This window comes from Mus musculus, chromosome 6 (assembly GCF_000001635.26).
Source record: "Mus musculus strain C57BL/6J chromosome 6, GRCm38.p6 C57BL/6J".
NCBI lineage: Eukaryota > Metazoa > Chordata > Mammalia > Rodentia > Muridae > Mus > Mus musculus.
This window is the reverse complement of record NC_000072.6, coordinates 53,455,999-53,478,492: the sequence shown is the minus strand read 5'-3', so window position 1 is coordinate 53,478,492 and position 22,494 is coordinate 53,455,999. Positions and strand designations below refer to the sequence as shown.

At 44.3% G+C, this 22,494-nt stretch overlaps 1 protein-coding gene and 1 long non-coding RNA gene across 5 annotated transcripts in view; one reads left to right on the top strand and one right to left on the bottom strand.

Annotated features, from left to right (window-relative positions):
• The window catches only part of Creb5 (cAMP responsive element binding protein 5), a 413,139-nt gene that overhangs the window by 221,872 nt on the left and 168,773 nt on the right, over positions 1-22,494 (bottom strand). The window lies entirely within an intron of this gene.
• Gm38815 lies at positions 6,929-8,981 on the top strand. Its single transcript, XR_869097.2, has 2 exons — positions 6,929-7,491; positions 7,811-8,981. It is a non-coding gene; the product is annotated as a predicted gene, 38815 (long non-coding RNA).

The window sequence follows — 22,494 nt, the reverse complement described above, 5'->3', positions numbered from 1 at the left end:
TGTGTGTGTGTGTGTGTGTGTGTTGCATGGATGTGTTACACGTTTACACGTGTGGGTGGGGGCATGACTCATACATGTGTGGGGAAGCCTATGAATGACATTATGTGTCCTGCTCTACCTATCACTCTTCTATTTTTTTCCATTGACACAGAATCTCAGTGAATTTGGAGCTGGGCTGGTGACCAGAAAGCCCAGGATCCTTCTATCACTGTCTCCCAAAGTTCCAGGTTTCCAGGCATGCGCTTCTCTATCTGGCTTCCTTGCGTGGGTGTTGAGGATTTGAACTTAGGCTCTCATGCTTGAACAGTGAGCATTTTTACCCGCAGGGCCATTTCTTTTAGTCATTTGCTTGCCGATCACCTCTGAACTTTACAAGAAGTGGAAATGAAGTCATAGGTGACACTTCTGATAGAAGCAGGTCACATGAGCAAAAGAAGACAGTGCTGCATTAAGGATTACTATGTAGCTAGGCTGGATGTCTCACAGAGCGGTAATCACAACTACTTAGAATGCTCAAGACTAGTTTGGGCCAAAGAGGGAGTTGAAAACCAGGCTGGACAACTTGATAAGATTGTGTTTCTCAATAAAAATATACAGTGGATGCTATGTGTTGCTCAGTGGATGAATGCTTGGTTGTTGTACTCGAAGCCCTGGGTTCAACCTCTAGCACAACAAAATACCAAACCAAAATAACATTGTGCAATCTGTCCAAGCACTTCGATGTTCTGGATTGCAAGGTTGCTTCACACTTTAATTCTCAGAGGAAGCGCCTGCTAAAATGAAGCAAGTGAGCAGCCAGGATTGGTCAGAAACCTTAAGAATCAGAGTTGTTCATTTATCGGCTACAAAGAGGTCCCTGATGATGGACAGGACTTCAGAGGTACACCATTCTAAGTCACACCAAGGCTGTCATCCCTGGCAGCTGTGCTTCAAAGGGAGGCTTCTGACTCAGCGAGATGGGCTGTGAAGGGCCTTCCCAATGTGCCTTTCCCCACTCTGATCCTGTAGACGTCATGTCATTACAGATGATGTTGGCAAATATCATCTTCTAAAATTATCTAACATTTCCAGACTCTGTTTCAGAAAGAATTCTAATCAGTGGAGTAAAATACAAGTGAGGCACATATTGTTTTCTAGCTGTACTTTTATAATTAGCATTATGTGACAAAGGAAATAACCCAGCAAAATCAGAGCTAATTCTCTCTCCTTATTATATCTGCCTATGTCTAGCTATATCAAATAGATATCATATATCATCTATCACATAGTATCACATAGTATATAGCAAATAGCATATATATATACTATTTGTATATATATATATGTACACATATACATATACATATATATATATATATATATATAGTGGTGGTATATCTATATCTTCTGTATCTATAACTACATGCACATCATCTATGTGACTATTCAGTATATCTGGCTTTCATCAATAGTTCCTGGCTCAGAACTCTGATGTGCCTTGTGCCATAGTGGGTTCTAAGGCCCCAGACCCTGGAAAGAAGAAAGCTGCACAAGAGAAGCCATCAAGCTCCGGAGCACAGGGTTTGCTGAGTCTCCCCATGCAGCCTATTAGCATCATGCTTATTCAATGGCGTGTTCACGGAAACCCAGAAGGACAGTGTTGGGGCAGGTGTGGGACAGCTCTCTCATACCTCTCTTGCTCAGCTGTATTTTTGTAATAATTTTCATGAAATGTTGCAAGTGTTTTCTTGAGTTCTGTGAGCTGTTTGAGTAAATTCACCAAGCTGAAGGCCTGAGCTGTGGGATTGACATTTTGTGGGTGGGAAACCACCCGGGGGTAGTGACGGGCAGCAGAGGAGGAGGCAGTCTTAAAATCTGTCTGTGGGATCTGATGCCATGGGAGGATGTGTTTGAAGACTGTGAGTTACTCTGGAGGAGAGGACTCCCAGCAGGCATCTGTGCAGAAGGACTGTCTGCTGCTCTCTGCTTGCTGGGTGTGTTGGGGAAGAGTATTCCCATCTATCAGGTGTCAGACATGATCTGTGTTGTGAGCACACAATAGAAGAAACTAAGCTGAGCTGTGTTTTTCTTTCTATAGCTTCAGTAGCCATTGTCTGTCTATCTGTCTCTTCCTCTCTGTCATCCACCTTGTATATACCTCAAATGAGCTTAAGTAAAACTCTAAGGGAGAAACTTAAGCTAAAGGAATTTAGCCCAAAGCTGGACCTTTGATCATACCCTTCAGATCATACTGCCATGCAGTTTAAAGAAGAGATACTGTCTCTGATCTCACGAATTTACTACACAGAAACAAGCATCATTGTCTCACAGAAAAACCCTCATGAAACTCTGTCAATCAGCAAAACCATGAGCTGAACCTCACTCTCTGAATGTGTAGTCTTAACAGCTGTCTTGTTTTGCCTCTTCAATGTCACAAACATACATACGTACATACATACATACATACATACATACATACATACATACATACTCGAAATAAAATAAATACAACAAAATATGATTTGTTCCTTTACTGAAAATGATTAAAAAAAATAACCCTCTTCAATATAGAGTATAAGACTATGACCCACTTTTAGACTAAGATCCCCTGTTAACCCTTAAGGAACAACTCCTAGTCTCATCTTACAGGCCTCTTCTCTTAAGAGTCCTGGGTCCTGCCATGGAATGTATACCAAGCAAGGTCTACTCAACAGAGAGATACATGGATAGAGGAGGGTAACAGAGTAGTTTGGCCCACAGGATGTTCAGCCACTCGTTCTGGTTGAAGGTGAGTGTTATTATGCTCGGTTAATGGGCTCAGCAATGATAATTGCACAGGGCACCAAGGATGACCAAATGCACCGCAAGCCATTGCAATTCCCGAGAAAAGTCTAACGAAGTCAAGTGTCAAAGGAAGCTGTAGGTAACAGTTTGGAAAACGATCATTGCCCAACACAAGGCCTGCTAGCCTTCAACATGACTGAGCCTCTCCACACATCTCACACCTGAGAAAGCTTGTTAAGGTTTTGTGGCCATCAGTGAATCAGTCTTAGTTCTGGTTTCTTAGCTGCCATGATTGGAAATCAGTCTACCACAGGAGTAGCATTTTCCTGTCTTCATAGAACCCAAACACAGGAAACATACGTGGCTGTGTCCAAGTCTGATCTGAGGAGGTGACTTCAGGAGTCCTTTTGTCCCTTTATCCCCAGTCAGAATCAATGTGGTATCAACTGTCAAATCCTTACAACCACAGAGAAAAGTTAAATTAATCAATCAAGCCTGGAAGGTCTATCACAAAGACTCTTCCTGAATTACAGCCTTGCTGAAGGCCAACACAACTGTACACCAGGAATACTCCGGCGAGGACATCTGCCCAACAACAGCCTGTCTGACCCTGGACTGACGCCACCCTCCACACGGACTCCTATAGCCATAAATGAAAGCTTCAGAAGAAACCACAAAACCCTACACTGTTTGCCCTTTGACACTTTCCTTGTCTCAGTCTCCGTGAGGATATCTTTAGGTTACCATGGCACACACATTCCCATTGAAATGCTTCGAGAAGGTCCGTTATTTATATTGATACCCTGGATACCCTTCTAGCTCCCACTGAGTTTGGGAGTCCTCCTCCCACAGCACAGGACAGGATCACCCCTGCTGTGGCTCACTGGGGGGGGGGGGCAATACCAGGAGATGACAGAGGCTCTGGTGTTTAAAGAGAGACTGGTGCGCTTCTAAGACAGGACTGAGCGCACCAGTTACTCATCCTCCTCAGTGTGGTCCGATATCAAACGGAAAAAAAAAGTCTCCAAATTGTCATGGGACTCCTCCTGCGATTGTGTGCACGAAATAAGATTTGTTTGGAAGCCGGATCCTCCAGATCCATCAAATTGCTCTGGGCATTTGCCCTGCTCTAAAATCAAATCCCTCCAAACATCTCCCAAGGGCACTGTTACCATTTTTTTTTTTATTTGTAGAGATCACAGTGGAAAATGTCCTTTGGAGTCACCAGGGGTCAGCAGAAAATGACTGTGGAAGAAGACCCAGATGATGGACTGTCCATTTCTTGGACAAAGACAGTGTCTGCTCCAAAGACAGTGTCTGCTCCTGGTGCTCAAGTGTCTCTGCCCTCTCAGAAAACAGTAACAGGGTCATGGAAGACCACAAGCAACTCAGAGTTATTGGGCCTTTCAGTTCCAAGATCGTCTTGTCAACATGGATTTTGTAGCTGGGAAGGAAAATTAAAAACACGGCTGAATCTGCCAAGGAGAGAGCAGAGCCAGTAATTTCTGAGTTTGCTTCCCCAAGGCTCAACTGGTCGTTAACTATCTCCTCTTGCAGTTAGACTAAAGCATCACACATGTTAGCTTTCACTCCAAATCAGAGGCTTGTTCCCCATGCAGATTCTTCAGTGTGTTAGGATCAGTGCCCTACTGTCCTGTCTTAGCCCTAAACCATTAAACAACCTGCAATCATTTTTACCATCCAAAATTGCTATCACCTGCTAATAACAGTGCTACCAATGCTAATAATGAATGTGTTCTTATCCTTGTAATGGCCACCACACTAAATTTTTACATATATAATATCTCAACTATTTCTGAGGATCGCTATGGGAATTGTTTATCCTCACACTAGGGATGATGTAACCCAGGTATGGTGAAGGTAAGCATGCCCAAGGCCACATGGGAATTACTTGGTAGGACCAGGGCTTGGACCCAGGTCTCTCGGGTCGCAAGGTCATGCTCTTACCAATTCAGGAGACTTCATTTGTGGAAAACAAGCAAACAAAACAACAACAACAACAAAAAAACCCAACAAACTTTGTTTCATTTGGACAGGAAATAAGGAAGTATGTTCTTCTTTCAATAATTTAATGTTCAGAGTAAAGCATCACAGTGTTTCTCAGCATCTGTGACTCACTTTTCTAGATCGCAGAGTGCTGTTATGGAAAGAAGCTGTGGTTTAGGTCATGCAGCATCATTAGATCATTCTAATGTATGCAAGAAATCTAGTCACTTGCCCTTTGGAGGAGTAGAGCGCGTGAGCATCTGTCTGGGTTAGGACCTCTCTGACTTTGAAATTACACCCCTATCTCAGAGCTCACTGGTTTGACTGTCCAAATATTTCGTACAAGTGATTCTGAGATGCTCTCCTTCGTTGTGTTTCGTTTGAAAGGGCAGCCATTCTTCTTCTGGGCTGCTGCCTTATATCCAAAGTCTCATTGATAAATGTACCATATCCTTCCAAGGGACAATATCTGGTCAAAAAGGCAGCCCCTTTGGGAGAGGACATGGAAATCCCTCTATTCATGTCCCCTGGACAAAGGGGCTTGCAATGTCATGATTTAGGAGGTCTTGGCTTAAGGCGCTGTGGTAGGCATGATAAAAGTGAGGCTAGGGATCATATTTCCCAAGGAACCCAGAACACCATACCAGAGGTGGGTGGGTGACATCCGTCTGCTGAGCTTGTGACGCCAGGCAACTTCAACAGGAGTGTCATGAAAACCAGGCTGGCCCCTCCAATTTCAAAAGCCCCAGCTCCTATCCACTTTGCTTTGATGGGTCTGAAATGTGATCTCTAAATTATTCCCAAGGTTGCCGCTGCCAAAAGAAAGAGCCATAAGCCAGACCCTTCCACGTTCAATCTTCATCGCCAGCTTTGAAATTAAGACCACGCTGGTGGAAAGGACTGGGAAGTAGAATGTGGGAGGCCCTGTGCCCTCCAAATTTGGACTAATGTAACTTATCCCTAAAAGACAAGTATAGACACACAGGTAGGTGCTTACTGAACAAAGAATGATATATAAACAGAACTGCTTAAAGATTGAGGTACACCATAGGAGGGGAGGTAGCCTCTCTCTGTTTCTCTGTCTGTCTGTCTGTCTGTCTCTCTGTCTCTCTGTCTCTGTCTCTGTCTCTGTCTCTCTCTCACACACACACACACACACACACACACACACACACACACACACACACACAAAGGATCTACTCTGTGTGGACAATAGTTTGCACTCTGTGAGAACAATAAATGAGAAAAGAAAGCCTAGACAATGATTCCTGAGCTCAGCGCATGTCACTGAGCGAGTGGTGGCTATTGAGTGATTGATTATTCATTCAGATACTCATAAAATCTCACAGAAGTATGAGAGTTTTCTACGGGAAAGTCATTAAGGCTTTTTCTGAGATTGTTTTAAAGTCACAGGTATCATCTAACTCCATGACCTCACTGTAACTTTACAGGTGACTCTAGATAGGGCAGGCTTAGAGGATTGCATGGACACTGGCTTCTGGGGCTTTGGGATGGGAAAGTCTACAAATAGCTGTTCAAAGGCGAAATGTAGAAATGCTTGAAGGATGTTGAGAGGCTGTGGGATGTAAGGACATCAATGGCAACTGAGGTTCTTGAACTTGCTGATACTCCAGTTCATAGACATTTGTGCCCCGAGAAGCTGGGAACACTTAGTCTACCAACAGAAATTCACACTGGTAGCAGAGGAAACAGAATTAGGAGAAAGAAAAAAGTGGGGGTGAAAGGTCTGGTCCTGTTCTTCAAAGAATAAAGGGCCTTGTCCTAGTAGGGTTTTTCCTTCTTTCATCCCTCCCTCCCTCTCTCCTTCCCTCTCTCCTTCTCTTCCTCCCTCTCTCCTTCGTTCTGTCCCTCCCCTCTCTTCCTTCCTTCCTTCCTTCCTTCCTTCCTTCCTTCCTTCCTTTCTATCTTTCTTCCTTCCTTCCTTTCTTTCTTTCTTTCTTTCTTTCTTTCTTTCTTTCTTTCTTTCTTTCTCTCTCTCTCTCTTACTTTAATTGTTTGCTCTTTTATGAAATATGGTCTCACTTCAGGCTCAGTGCTAAACCCTATTTCAAACAATAAGGCAGAAGATTGATTAAGGACACCTGATGCCCCTCTCTGCACACATATATAATGTACCACTCATGTTTACAGACACACAGACACACAGACACACAGATACACAGACACACACACACACACACACACACACACACACACACACACCCTATCCTTAATGCCTTGCTCCATCTCACACTGACTGTTCAGCCATTCTCTCCTGAACGCCTACCAAGATCCAGGCATTCACTCAGTGTGCCCATAGTCTAGTTGGGTAACTGAAACTCTCAAAGGCAGCCAGGCATGCTGCAGAAGGAATCCACAGTGAGCCTGGGGGAATCAGGAGGGCTTGAAAACTTTGCTAGAGAACTGGCAGAAAGTAGACTAATAACTCAAGGAATGTTTAGGAGACAGGCAGCTTGTATTTTTCCAGGCCTTAAAGAGAGTTAAGTGGGCTGTAATCCTTGAAACCAGAGTTGAGAAGGGGGTAACTAAACTTCCCTGCCCTTCAAGTCGAACAGACATTATATTCATCAAGTGCTTAAATCCACAGCCGCCTTCTCCCAGTAACGGAGCTGAGCTGTGAAAACAGTCACCTGGCCGAGATACTTTCGCCAGCCGGCTTGTCCCCGAGGTCATGGAACAGAAACCAGCAACAGCAACACGGTTTGCCTTTTCATTTCTAGTTGCTAATTTTAAGTTTTGTTTGGGGGCTCTAGTAAGTACCATCGGCACCTTCTCACCCTGGAAAGGAAGAGGAAGGAAGATTCTTCATCCCCAGAGGGAGGAGGTGGTGCCCAAGTCAGGCGGATGGACTTGGCTTTGTGTCCCAGAGTGACTGACAAGCCGCTTGGCTTCCCACCGCTAGGGAGGAACTGGCATTCAGGGACTCATGCAGCACTGCCACTTGCCCATCCCTGGCTGCTCCCGCTCCCCGCTGCAAATAATGTTTCTTCCTGTCGTTTGCTTCCTTCCCACTTGGCAGGCTTCACGTCACTAATGGATCTGAAATGAATGGATCCTCTCTCCCTTCCTCTCTTGGACCTCTGACAATGTCAGCACATTCTGGGAAATTCAGCAGGCAGTTTGTTATCACCTGTGGCTCATCTCCCAGGCCTAGACTGCTTTCTCCACACCCGCTGCTCCCCTAGACACCTAGAACTACGTACGGCTTGGGCTGCAAATACAAAGCATGTTCATCATCTCCTCTGGAACGACTCAGACTTCCTCGACATGTGGCTGGGACACGCCCGGCATCTCCCTGAAGATATCTTCTATGGACATATAACATTCTGTTTAACCAGCATAGAGTAACTATGGAGGGACACAGGGAAGTGACAATATCTAGGTGTGGACATTATCGAGGTCCATTCTTTCTTGATAAAAGGTCAACAAGTGGGTTAATGATGTTGGCTCCCAATATCAGCAGCTGGCTTTGCCTTTCAGTTGCTTGGCTTGCTAGAAAGCTACATTGTGGCTAACGATGTGGAAATGACCACTCTCACAGTTGACTGCCGCATTCTGAGGCAACATGACTTGTTACATGTTACCTATGAGACCTGGAGTAAGCAGCACCCTTTCATCTGCAAGGTAAAGATCATAATATCCCTGATCTACAGATAAGAAAACTGAGACCCAGAGAAAACTGGTCATTAGATTTTTGTACCTCATGCTGAATCCACATAGGATAGCATGTTATACACAGGACACCTTACTCAGTCACTACCATTATCTGAGCCCCTTTTCACACATAGGGCAAGTCCAGGCTATGGCAGCATAGGAACCTCCAGTGGAATGAAGCTACCCCACCTCCCCAGCATTGAACTCTTGACCCCTGCAGGCTCAGTGCTGCACCACTGCCCACTGAGCTAGCCAGCCAGGCAGCCTTGGGGGTTGCAGGGTCGCTAACTACCCAGCTTTCGCTTCTAAAGGACTTCAACCCCTTTGGCTCTCCCTCCTGAAATCCCTTCAAGATTTAAGTACACCTTCTAAGTTAATCTGCTTCAAACATTTGCTTAAGAAATCAAAGAAGCAAAAGCGCCCTCGCCTTCACTCAAAGCTGAACATGGAGATATAGGTCTCTTCCCGTGCTGGTTCTGCCTTCTACTCCCCATGAGTTCTTTTCAAGGAAAAAAAAAAAAAAAAAAAAAAAAAAACCTATGTTGGCCACAGTTGCAATCAGCTTTAATTCATTCTTTATTGCTGCTCTGGTTTTCTGTTATTTGAGCTGGTTTAACTGTTAAAAGCGTTTCAAATGTTCACATGGTCTGCATTAGGTTACTGAATTAAAACAGGCACAGCCCACCAAATGTAGCTCTCTGAAATGCAAACCACATGAATTTGATTTCTTTGTGGTATAACTTTAATTGGGTTCAGAGGTCTCCGGGACTTACCTGTCTATCTGCTCTGTGATGACCTGATCTGATAAGAAAAACTTAAAGGGACGGAGAAACTGGAATGGCTTCAGTTCTAGTTTCTGAACCGGAGCTCACCATTGGTTTGGGGGTTGTTGCTCTCCATCCAGCTACACCCCCACAAAATCAACTCAGTTGGAAATTGTAGGATCCTCCCTTGAGGCTTCTACACTTGTTGTCCTACTAAGTGCAGGGCCCTCCCTTGGGGCTTCTTCACTTGCTCCCCCCTCCACTAGCAAGTGTGTGGTAGGCACAGAGCATCCAGCTTACAAACACAAACTCCTGGGAGATTGTGATGATAGTCTTAGAAATAGGGTCACATTGCCCTTAACTCCAGGGTCCCCACCCCTAGTCTTCTCAGCCAGATATCCTCATATTTTGACTCTCAACAGTAAAGAAAGTTTCGAGCTCTTGGCTTTAAGGAGACTTTCAGCTCACGTCTTCTGCGCGCTATGCTCCTTCTTTCAGAAGCTTCCGTTTGGTCCTAAACTGAAGGTGGGCAGAAGCAGGGTGAGTTCCTAGGAAGAGCTAAACTTCCCCTTGAAGGTTTCAAAGAAATGGTCACATGACATAAGCACATCAACACATATCTTCTGAGTATTGCCAACAGATATCACGCAAAGCTACCACAGAAGGGAAGAGGCAGGAAATCAACGGAACTACAACGACTCCACACTGAAGAAATGGCAGTAAGGAGGTTTAGAAGACTGCTGAGTTTTCAGCCTGGCTTCCTGACAAATGGCGTTAAGCCTCAGTGACAAACACCGTTGTGATTTCAAGTCCCAAAGGGAGACCTGGAGGTGCATAGAGGAAGCGTGACATCCTTTGGAATTGTTCTGGCCTTGTTAGCACCCTAGGAACACAGGTGGGATGCATGGTAGTGGGTCTGTTGACTAGAAATAGAGGTAGAAATTTGGTTTGCAACTAAACGGTGCACATTTTCATTAAAACAATGAAATTTTCTCTTCAAAAGTTTATTCACTGCACAAAAAGGCTCACTTGGATGTTCTACAAGAATGTTGCAGTCTTTCTGAACTAGCTAAGCCACAGAAACACACTCACTTCTTACCCCTCAGTGAGCTGGGACCTAACAATGATCAGGGCTAATGGTACCAGGTACTTACTGTGTGCTGGGGTTTATTCTGCCCATAGTCTCATCAGCATCCCAACCTTTGGTGGAAGGGCCATCCTCATTTTAACAAAGAACAGGACACCAAGTGACTAAGGAAAGCTTTCAAAACGTCATGTTACTGGGTGTGCATTTAAGTTGTGTGAGGCCAATGCTGGTGTTGCTTACCAGGAGATATCGTTCTCTTACCATGGTCTCAGCAAAAGTAGATTAGGCAAGACACAAGAGACACAGATGGAGAAGAGATGAGGGAATCTGTGTTCAAGAGACAGACATGGCAGCTCTCAGGGCCTGTTATCTTCTTGTTCTACTCTATCTGGAGCTGATACCACTGGGAAGGAGGGAAGCCATATCACTAGTCACTACCTAAAGATGCTTCCTTGGGATTTTCCGGAACCTTTTTTATCTTTACAATTACTCATTGGATAATGAGGGAATAGAAAGAAAATGCCATTCTACATTAAAAAGTGGCGTAAGATTGGTGTATTATTTCATTCTTGGTCAAATTCACCATCACCAATGAAAGCAATATGAAACTATCGAACACTAATGGTTTATATGTTAAGGCAGTTGGAGTAAAGTTATTGATACCTGCAGCTAAAATGTTTGTTTCAATATCAAATTTTTGGTAATACCTGAGACAGAACCCAGGGTATTATACTTTACCAGTGAATTATATTCCTGTCCATATGTGCTATGTATGAAAGATCTCTGGTGGCTTGAGGGATACATAGATGATAATGCCAATGAAATGTTCATTACAGAACATATGTAGCAAATGTGTAATTCTTTAAGCCTTCCTATATATTTTGAAGGTATAAGAGTTGAACTTCAAAGAGAGACTATAAAGGCAAATATTTTATTTCTTGGCTTCTGCTTTCCTGACACATTTGAGTTATTTAGAAAACAGGACAGGTGGTAAGAAATGTCTTTGCTGGGAAGAAAGCCAGCATCAGATAATAATTGCATTGCCCCTTTCAAGGAAGACAGTGGCCTTGGGAACAACTCACTGACCACTTGTCATCATGCTTCCCAATCTCAGGAAAGATTTTCATTCTGAGAGAAAACAAAAATTGAAACACCATCATGTGGAAAGACATGTCTTGTTCCATGAACTCACAGAAGGGGTGGTAACATTCCTGCTCAAGACAATGTCCAATCACAGAAGGGAGAGGGGATTCTAAGAACCTATCCTTCCATAAGGAACTTTAGACAGTTCTTGTCTGCAAGGAAAATGAGAATCATATTCTTTAACAGTGTAGCCACTGGTAAGTTAATTTTGCTCTAGTAAATAACCCTCAACCCATGTTCATGCAGACACCCCTAAGTAGGTGCAGTGAGCCCCAAATTGAAAAAGACATGAAAATAAGAAGGGGATGCTGGGAAGAAAAAGAGTGGGAGGAAGAGGATAGAATAGTAGTGGTGAATCTAATCGAGGTACAGTGGTGTGTGTGTGTGTGTGTGTGTGTGTGTGTGTGTGTGTTGTGTGTGTTTTTTTGTGTGTGTGTGGTGTGTGCAGTGTGTGTGGTGTGTGTGTGTATGTGTGGTGGGTATGTGGTGTGTATGTGTGTGGTATGTGTGTGTGTGTATGTGTGGTGGGTATGTGGTGTGTATGTGTGTGGTATGTGTGTGTGTGGTGTGGTGTGTGTGCATGGGGTATTTGTGTGGTGTGTATATGTGTGTGTGCAATATGTGTATGTGGTATGGTGTGGTGTGTGTGGGGGGGAGAGAGAAAGGTAAAAAAGTACCATGATGATGAGCAGAAGACCGCAGACTTTTACATTATATATGGTGTCACAAGAAGAGGTGAATTTTAGCATTTGAACTGTTTATAGTACTTTTGGGTTTGAGAACATAGACTTGGAAGACTATAGGAATAAGTAGCCTTAGGGAAAAAAATAAGTCCCTAGTTGCTTGTTGAATATTTTCTAAAAGATATTTTAAAAGATCTTAGTACGGAAAATAAGCAACTAGTTATTGCCACTATTGATCTTAGTGTTTAAATTAAGGCGATGTCTCTCTCTAATTCTTTTATATCTATCTGTCTTAGTCAGGGTTTCTATTCCTGCACAAACATCATGACCAAGAAGCAAGTTGGGGAGGAAAGGGTTTATTCGGCTTACACTTCCATACTGCTGTTCATCACCAAAGGAAGTCAGGACTGGAACTCAAGCAGGTCAGGAAGCAGGAGCTGATGCAGAGGCCATGGAGGGATGTTCTTCATTGGCTTGCCTCAGCCTGCTCTCTTATAGAACCCAAGACAACCAGCCCAGAGATGGTCCCACCCACAAGGGGCCTTGCCCCCTTGATCACTAATTGAGAAAATGCCTTACAGTTGGATCTCATGGAGGCATTTCCTCAACTGAAGCTCCTTTCTCTGTGATAACTCCAGCTGTGTCAAGTTGACACAAAACTAGCCAATACAGCTGACCCCTTGTCAACTTGACACACAAACACATCACTAGTAAGCCTCAACCCTTACATTCTTATTCATCCCCAAGGTCTAAATAACTTAAAATGTCCCACAGTCTTTACATATTCTTAAAATTTCAATCTCTTTAAAATATCCATCTCTTTTAAAAATCCAAAGTCTTTTTAAATTAAAAGTCTCTTAACTGTGGGCATCACTAAAACAGTTTCTTCCTTCAAGAGGGAAAATATCAGGGCACAGTCACAATCAAAAGCAAAAATCAATCTCCAACCGTCCAATGTCTGGGATCCAACTCACGATCTTCTGGGCTCCTCCAAGGGCTTGGGTCACTTCTCCAGCCATGCCCTTTGTAGCACACGCGTCATCCTCTAGGCTCCAGATGCCTCTACTCCACTGCTGCTGCTGCTCTTGGTGGTCATCTCATGGTACTGGCATCTCCAAAACACTGCATGACCCCTTCAGTCCTGGGCCATCAATTGCAACTGAGGCTGCACTTTCACCAATGGCCTTCCATGGCCTCTCACAGTGCCAAGCCTCAGCTGCTCTGCTCAACTCCTTCATGCCTTCAAAACCAGTACCACCTGGGTGACCCTTACACGTTACCAAGTCCAGCCAGAGCACAAGGTACAACTTTGGCTATATCTGGAACGCAGCCACTGTGCTCTCAGAAAACACTTCCCAGAAGATGTCACCTCAATGATGCTGGTCTCTTCTTAATCACCGCTAATTTCTTAGCTCCAGCTAACCAGCATCAAAAGTCCCAGTAATGCAAAGTTTTTGCTTTAGTAGTTCTGGTATCTTGTTAATCACAGCTGATTCTTCAGCCCCAGCTAACCAGAACTACAGAATCTTCACAATCAAAACAGCAATGGCCCTGAAAAGAGTCTTTAATTTTCCCTCTGAAATTTCACAAACCAGACCTCCATCTTCTGCAGTGTTCTCAACATTATCTTCCAAGCTCCTACACAACATCTGACAGAGCTCTTAACAATGGATGGATCTTCAAGCCCAAAGTTCCAAAGTCCTTCCACAGTCCTCCCCAGAACATGGTCAGGTTGTCACAGGAATACCCCACTCTGCTGGTACCAATTTGTCTTAGTCAGGGTTTCTATTCCTGCACAAACATCATGACCAAGAAGCAAGTTGGGGAGGAAAGGGTTTATTCGGCTTACACTTCCATACTGCTGTTCATCACCAAAGGAAGTCAGGACTGGAACTCAAGCAGGTCAGGAAGCAGGAGCTGATGCAGAGGCCATGGAGGGATGTTCTTCATTGGCTTGCCTCAGCCTGCTCTCTTATAGAACCCAAGACAACCAGCCCAGAGATGGTCCCACCCACAAGGGGCCTTGCCCCCTTGATCACTAATTGAGAAAATGCCTTACAGTTGGATCTCATGGAGGCATTTCCTCAACTGAAGCTCCTTTCTCTGTGATAACTCCAGCTGTGTCAAGTTGACACAAAACTAGCCAATACACTATCTGTGCTACTTCTGCACCAATATAATCCTTCCATGTGAAACAGAGAATATTCCAGTTACATAAAACCTCAGTATCACATAAGGGGGTTGGCTCCATTCTGAGCACCAAGTCACTCAGGGTGTCTGAGGCCAAATCAGGGTCTCAGGGGGTGCCTTCATTTCAACCCAAGGTGGACAGACTTAACTCTTCTTACAAGAACTTGGCCTATTACCTTGCTCTAGAGTCCACAGCTCCTTGGAACATCCTTGGGTACTCAAACAAAGCTAGACAGGCACTGGTAGAGCAAGGTGACAGAAAAATAGAAGAAAAGGCATTTCTGGCATGGGGAAAGCAGCGTATTCTCCATTGAAGTGTAACCAGTGGGGGCCTGGGCTGAGCTGGCCCTGGTTTTATAACCTCTCCACACATGTGCACAGTCAGGGCTAAATTTAAAACCTATACCGTGAACCTTAGGAAAATAAACCACATTAAACATGCACAAATTGAAAATATTACACAAGAGATTTCACAGGAAATTGGTCCAAATTTAGCTTTGCTCTTTATGTATTTAAGCCTCTTATGCATTGCTCAGAACTTTCTATCAGAATTCTAGTTTTCCCTGCCCCCACCTCAGTCCCCTCCGGCTCTGCAACGGGCTGCTTAGTTTTACAAAACTTACTATTATTATTTTTTTAACTTCCAAAGAATCCTGCTGTACTTTCATCAAACAGTGTGCTGGCTGATGAGTCATAGCATTAGTGGGAGGGGTGGGTGTCTCCATGAGAGGGCCACACTGATCCCCTAGACGGACTGCTTCTCCCTTAACATATGTGTGAACCTATACAAGGCATCCAGAACAGATAGACTGACAGTTTGGGAAATCTCCTTTCTCTTATTATATAGCCATTGTGATAAATACCATCTCCATGGTTTATAGTCTCGCATTTATTTCCTCTCTCCTATACGTTTCTTTTTGTTCTTAATCTTGGATTGTCATTCTCTGAACCTCCCCCAAGTGCCCCCTCTGGAGTGAAGTCATGCATAGGTAAATAAATAAACTACTCCGATGCTAAGGGTTTAACAACCCAGCTCTTACAATGACATGCATCTTATCGTGGCAGGTCACAGAGCCAGAGCTGGACCACCCTTTCCCCCTCAGCTCTGGTTTTCTGCCATCAGTGGTGACTGTGGGGTGCTGCCAGGGCATGCCAGTCTGTAGCCCCAGGAGCTCAGCAATTGCCAGGTGACAAAGTGTGCCAAACCGAAGAGTGGTTTTGGGGGTGGGGGGACAGACACACATGGCCCGAGGACATGCTGGGAGGTGCCACTCTTTCCCAATTGTTGCGGCCAGCCAGGACTTGATTATTACTGGCGCTTTCTTACAAACCACTTTTCGGAGCCTTATTAAATTAGAGCTTGTTTTCTATTTAGGTTGGAATTTTTTAAATGATTTTTGAAACCTGAAATTCATGGTGTGTGCCTGCTTCTCTTTACTATGCCAAAAGAACACGGTCGATGGTGAATGTGATTACAGTTATCCTGGTCCCTTCCTTTCCTTCCCTCCGATAATTCTCTACTTCTTATGAGAATTACAAGGCTCAGGAAGAGGGAATACGTCAGGCAAATGTGCAGTGCTAGACTGCAGTCAGAGAGCACAGCGGATACGGGGTGTCTGGGAGTCTGGAGAGCTGGCAGGGAAAATTACCCTATTGTAAAGAAACTTGCAGAAGGTTCCCTTATTCCTATGACTGTATTCCTCTAGTTTTTATTTTAGAAAAATTGAAAGAACACCCTGGATTCCTGCCAGTGCTGTTGGCTAACCTGGGGAACAACATCTGCCCCTCCTTTATCCACTGATAAGGGCAGGCATCACATATGCCCAGGGGTCTTGCACCAGGACTCCAAGAGGAACATGTGTTTGGAAGACACCCAGGCAGAGTTCTGTCCAGAAAGGGTGAGGACCACAAGCTGAGTCAATGGTTTGGCAAGGAGAATGACTTCAATTTTCTGGCTCATTAAAAGTATTATGGAAATCAAGGTGACATCATGATCTGATGAGCCTATTAAGGGAAGGATCATGTGGATCCGAAAACTGCAAAGTCCTAAAGATAGGCACGCTCAAACGAGCCCACAAACAAGGAGGCTGAGACAAGAAAAGCAATTTGTTTACATACCACGGAAAAGTTAAGTAACTTCCCTGATTGCAAACATTTGTTTTCAAGTGTCAGGAACGCCATGAACCCGGAACTTGAAATCCCCACCCTGTGATTGACAGCCTTGCAAACTCTGTGTCTCTTTGTTCCTAACACTAAGCCCTACTCAGGGTCTCACTCTGGGGAGTGTCTCCTGTTCCATTCACCTACCACACAATCCTGCTGCTAGTGTGCTGGTGTTTTATGGACCTTACAGCCTATTAGATGGCTTGGAGCATACAGATGCAATGATTTTTCCCCTTTAAATCACCTAGTCCTAGAAGGAGGTAGAAGGAGACTTTGAAAGGAGCCAAGAAGAAACTACAGGATCAAAAAAAAAAAAAAAAATCAGTGTCACCACTTAAGCTACTCCCCTTTCTTCCCTTTTCAAGATGACGTGAGTGGGGTACAGCAGTTCTAACTGCGCACCCGGCCTGCAGGAGAACAGGAGGAAGACCCAGTGTAACCAACCTCTACAATTCCATTCAGTACTTTTCGGAAAAAAAAAACATAATTATACACACATGCATCTACAAATGCAGGCTTTCCTGACCAAACATAAGCACACGCAGATTAAAATCAAAGCCCACCCTGGGCTGCCCTTCATAGCCATCTCTCATGGCCTCCCTTGTGACCAAGCAGTGAAGTATTCAAGACTGTATGACAGGGTTACTGCAAACTTCCAGAAGGCTCAGTTCAAAAATGCCCAACCTGTTTGAGATACTGACCTTCCCTCCTTTGCAAATTATAGGGCAGATAGCTCAAGACACAACAAGCACGCTCTTCAGCGTGCGACTGTTAGCACTTGTGGCTGAAGAACAGGCATGTAACAGTTAGCACTGTGGCTGAAAAAACACACGGCTGAAGAACCCCCCTTGTTCACCTCAGGGCGGACTGTCTTCCACCGTGTGGATGTGCAGTCCTAGTCCTGAGAAAGCTGGGAGTCTACTAAGTTCTTCTCTGAGAAGATGTCAACAATGGCCCTTCCTGGTTTGAAAAGGCCTCCTCATTCCCTTCCATAGCCATGGAAACTCAGAGTGTGTCACCAAAGAGGTCCTGGCTACAGGACAGTCATTCTGTAGAATATAGTCTTGTTCTGGTTCTTAGTTTGCCTTTTTATTTTTCCTCTTAATACTTTTATCCCCACATCTGTTATAGCTCAATAAAAGGAGAGTGGGGTGGTAGATCTTTTACCACAGTTCTCTTGCCAAGGTAGACAGCTCCATAAGCCATGGAGGCATGCGTATTAGTTCCTGAAGCTTCGCTAACATAACAAATTACCAGACTGGATGCCTTAGAAACAACAGCAATGTGTTTGGTTTGGGAGGCTAGAAGTCTGACATGGCGGTGCTGCCCAGCTTTTTCTTCTGGAGTTCTGAGGCAGAACATGTGTGTGCCTTAACCCTAGCCTTGAATACTCCCCATAGTCCTCTGCATTCCAAGGTCTTCAACTGTACCAGCTCAGTGTCTGTCTGTGTAGTCACATGATACATTCCCCTGTGATTCGGTTCCTCCACCTCCACATAAGGAGTCCAGTTGTTGAATTTTGGACCCATCCAAGTCCATGTCTTAACTTGAATTACATCTTAAGTCAGGGGTCATTTATATGTGCCAGGCATTAGGACTAGAGTGTGTCTTCTGGAAGAACACCTCTCAGTTCGTAACCACACACATCCAATGGTCAAGATTCACAAACAAGCCAGTCTTGCCTCTGAGATGACAACTCACTGAGCCTACGAACAAGGCTGTCCTGGGGTATGGTACAGTATAGGATGATTCTATGGAAGTGGCCATACTATAGCCCTTGAGCTTAGGGGAAGGCCATACTGTTGGGGAAGCAAAACTATAGAGAAAGAGGAAATGGTAGTGAAATACTGGAGGATTAAATCAAAACTGAGACAGTGGAGGCTCACAGAGGAGGCAGGATACAACACTCTCAGTCCGTGCCTTCTGCCCTCTCTGCCTAGCCATGTTACTCCTGCTGTCCTGACTCACAGGGTGAGGTGCAATGAGGCTCTCACTTTTGTGGTGACACTAAGACACACGGGCTCTGGTGGGATTTCTGTTTGTCTTCCCTCTGCTGTTTAGCACTCTCTACATGCTAAATGCTCTGCCTTACACAGGCTTCCAGTCACGTTGGAAACCTTAGGTTTCTACTCCAAGTTCTTCCACTTTCCACGGGTGATGGTCTCATCACAGCTCCAGGAAAGTGGTCTTGAGGATGGCGCCTGAGTCATGTTAACTGCAAACTCACACTTAACATTGTAATAGAAAGAGTGGGAGCAGAAAAAAAAAACGCTTAAAATTCTGTACTTTTCAAACTATTTTCTTTCTAGAGAACCCATTATTTCATGGAATTCTTCTAGGGAAAAAATAACAACAAAATTATCAAATGTGGATCTGCTATGGTTGAAATGGGGTCTGGAACACAGGTGTCTGGCCTGCCTAGGCGCCCTCCTGGCCTTTATCCTTGAGATCCTGAGCAGATTAGATCATGCCCAGTTGACTTAAAGTGCCCATAGTCCAATTATCAAACTTAATGTTGTGTCATGTAGATATCACTTTATAATATTCTGGAGTCTACTTTAAAAAATTATTCATTTATTTATTTATTGTCAGTCTGTTTTTATTTAAATGAGAAATGTCTCTGTGTGACTGAGAAAACAAGAGATTTCCTATCACCAGGCTGTATTTGTGCCGGCCCTCTTCTGTCTCTGGCTCTGCCAGTTAACTTGCCTTGAGCCCCTGACAGTACCCCGTGGTTTCCTCTACCTGCTAAAATCCATGCATCCACCTAATTTCAAAGACACTAACAATACCTTGAACCTCTTTTTCACTGAACAAGTGGAGGACAGGGCCTAAAATTAAGTCAATTAATAGAAAGAAATTTAATAAAGGAAAAAAATCAGACCCATCGCCATAAAAAAGCAATTTAAGAACTAGACTTTGGAAAGTTCCCAGCTTTCTAGAGAAACCCTCACGAGAACATGAAGGGGAAGATACTTTCTATGCAAAAGTCTTTAAAAGCAAGTCCTTCTTGCTGCCAGGCCAAAGAGGATTCCATTCCATAAGGCATTTGGGTTAAGTCGGAACTGACCAAGGACTGATCTGAACAATGCACACTCCCTGTGATTATGAACAAAGGATTCTCCCTGTGATTGCGCCCTTGGGAGGCAACCGCTGGAAAGCAGCGTATTCAGATTCTGTGTTATTAAGCCCCACGCTGATGGGGCCCCTGTCCCTTGACTTTGCCTTGTTCTAAATTCCTAGGACAAATGAAAAATGAAAAGCCAGCAACCCTATACTCCCATGAAACCTTACCTAAGAGCGGGCTTTAGGACTGCAGAGAGACTGCTGGGTTTCTGTTGCTCTGCTGAGCTGCTTGTCATCTTTTATGAAAACCCAGATGGGAATGCTCCTTTGTAAGAGTTTCCCAGTTAAACAGTTTTTCTATAAATAATACCCAGGGCCACAAATCCCTGGAAAGCGCCTTTCATTTGCTTCTTAGTTGTTCACCAAGGGGAACTGGGTAGCAAAGGGAAACAAGAGGAAAGGATTCTTTTCGATGCCCATATCAAGACAAGCTGTATACCACCCTGCATACCTGTGATACCCTATGAACCAAGTCGCCTCTCTCTTGACTAGCTAGGAAGCATTTATCCCACTGACGTGACACCTCCCCTGGCTTCCGGCTAGGTGACCCTGGTCTTCTCTGACCACAGGAGCAGCGGCAGCTTGGCTGAGGAGAACGGATGGACTGTTTGGGTGTCTGTAGAAACAGCTGACAATCAGTCATGTTGGACCTGAGATGCCAACTACAGACATTCGGCAGTTTTTCTGGTAGCTCTTGGGGTGGGAGGTGTCTGTCTGGCTTAGCTACTTGATCTAACAACCACCCACTTTGGGGAAAAAGGGGCTAAGGAGAGAGACCCCACACTCGGGGCATGTGTTGTTCCTTTTAGGCACCCATGACAGTGGGACAGGCTTGGCAAGGAACCCAGGAAGTGACTTGGAGAAAGTTCATCTACAAGAATGACTTGTCCTGATTCTTTTCCTTCTGTGTCTGGTGTCACTTTTAGCAGGCACAGTGTCTGCAGTGAGCACTACACTGGTTAAGGAACACCAGATTCTGTTGGCCTTCATGACTCCCTGAGGAAGGCATGGGGGATGTTTGTGGCTCAGGCACTTCATGTAAGACAGCACAAGGAATGAGAAACAGCAAAGAATGTGCAGGCCATCGCGTCTGTGGCCAAGTAGGCTAACTAAGAAAAATTGCAGGTGAGGGCCCAGTATCTGTCTCAAAATCTTAAATGCACTAATAAACAGATAAGCAAGCGAATAGACAGGCAAAGTTGTACATAATCCACCTCCAAACAGGCTCTCTGCTTTCTGTTTGTTGACTCCCTTCATTTTTCCTACATTTTGGACTAAGCCACTTCAGCTTACCCTCTCACTGAAGAGCCATTTTCTCATTTGTTCTTGAATTTTTAAATAAACTTGAAGGCTTCAAAAGAACTGATTTTCACCTTCAAACTTAAGAAAAGCCAAGAATTTAGTTATACAGTCAAAGACCTTCTGTGTGTCATTGGGCCTCCTTTGTACCAGTAGGAAACCCAATGAAGTTGAACCAAGAGAAGGGTGTGGTGCAAACGTGTTCAAGCACTTATGGGTGATTGTTTTGTCCTTTGTGTTCCATGGCTCCTGTGAGAAGCCTCAGTCTCGGGCAGGCTCCAAACTGCCAACTCAACGGGGCAAATAATAATTATTCCTAATGGCAATAATAATTATGGAACGCAGTGCACTCAATATTAGATGGGTTGTCTGTGGCTTGAGGTGGGGCACTCAAAGTTTCACACATTTGCTCTATAACTCTCTCTCTCTCTCACACACACACACACACATACATGCAGAGTAAGACAGATACAAAGAAAGAGAGGAAAAGAAAGAAAAGAAGGAGGAAGAGAAGGAAGAAGAGGAAGAGGAGAAGGAAGAGGAGGAAGAGGAGGAGGAAGAGGAAGAAGAAAAAGAAGAGGAGGAGTAAGAAGAAGATGAGGAGAAGGAGGAGGAAGAAGAAATCTCAACAGACACACTCTTATGTTTCTCTGTAAAGAACCTACCTACAGAACCAAGATAAATAAATACCATCTATATGCACAATAAAAGGAGATTGAAGTACATGTAATCTCTGAAAGCCTATGTACACTTTTTTTCCTTTTAGGTGAAAAGTCTCTAACTTTTCCAAGTCCAGCTTCTTTCTTTTTTGGAGCGAGCAGAAAACAGGAGGGAGGGAAGAGAGGTCGGATGGCTCTGGATGCATGCCCTCCCCCACCCCATTTCCACATCCACCTGACTCTCCCCACAGACATCATTGCCTTCCACTGACAACACATTCTGGCCCGTTCTGCAGCACACTTTCCTCCTTATTGAAAGTGGGGATCTTCATCTACATCGTTGTCCTCTCTCCAGTCTAAGATGGGACAGTCAGCACCTCGAGGATGCCAGCTTTAGCACTTCATCTTCCCACGGGCGAGTAATGTCAGGGTGTCAGAGAAATAAAAAAAAATGAGCCCTTCTAAAAACAATCTTTCTAGACAACAGGGAACTATTCATATTTCCCAGAATATAAGCAAAGAAATCCTGAATCCACAGAGGTTATTTTTCTCTTTAAATTCATTGCCTTTATTCACCTTGCGAGAATGCGCATGTGCCATGAGGCACAGAGAGCAGAGCGCAACCTCACCAGCCACATGTTGGCCTCAGGGACTGAGTCACACGCCTGGCTTGGTGTGGCAAGCGCCTGTGCCTCTGGTATTCTGCTTTCCTCTTACAATCTTATTCTTGCTTGTCACCTTGTGTCATGAAAGAAGAAAACTATACAAGAGCATTCATGACATAGGAAAACCCTTGCTATTCAGAATACACTGGATACAGCTGGAAAATGCTTCAAGTGTTTTGAATAAGGCGCCACACCAGTCAAAGAGCCTAAATTATGTTCCAGTTAAACAAAATATTAGAAAATGTGTATATATACATACCCTTTTCATTT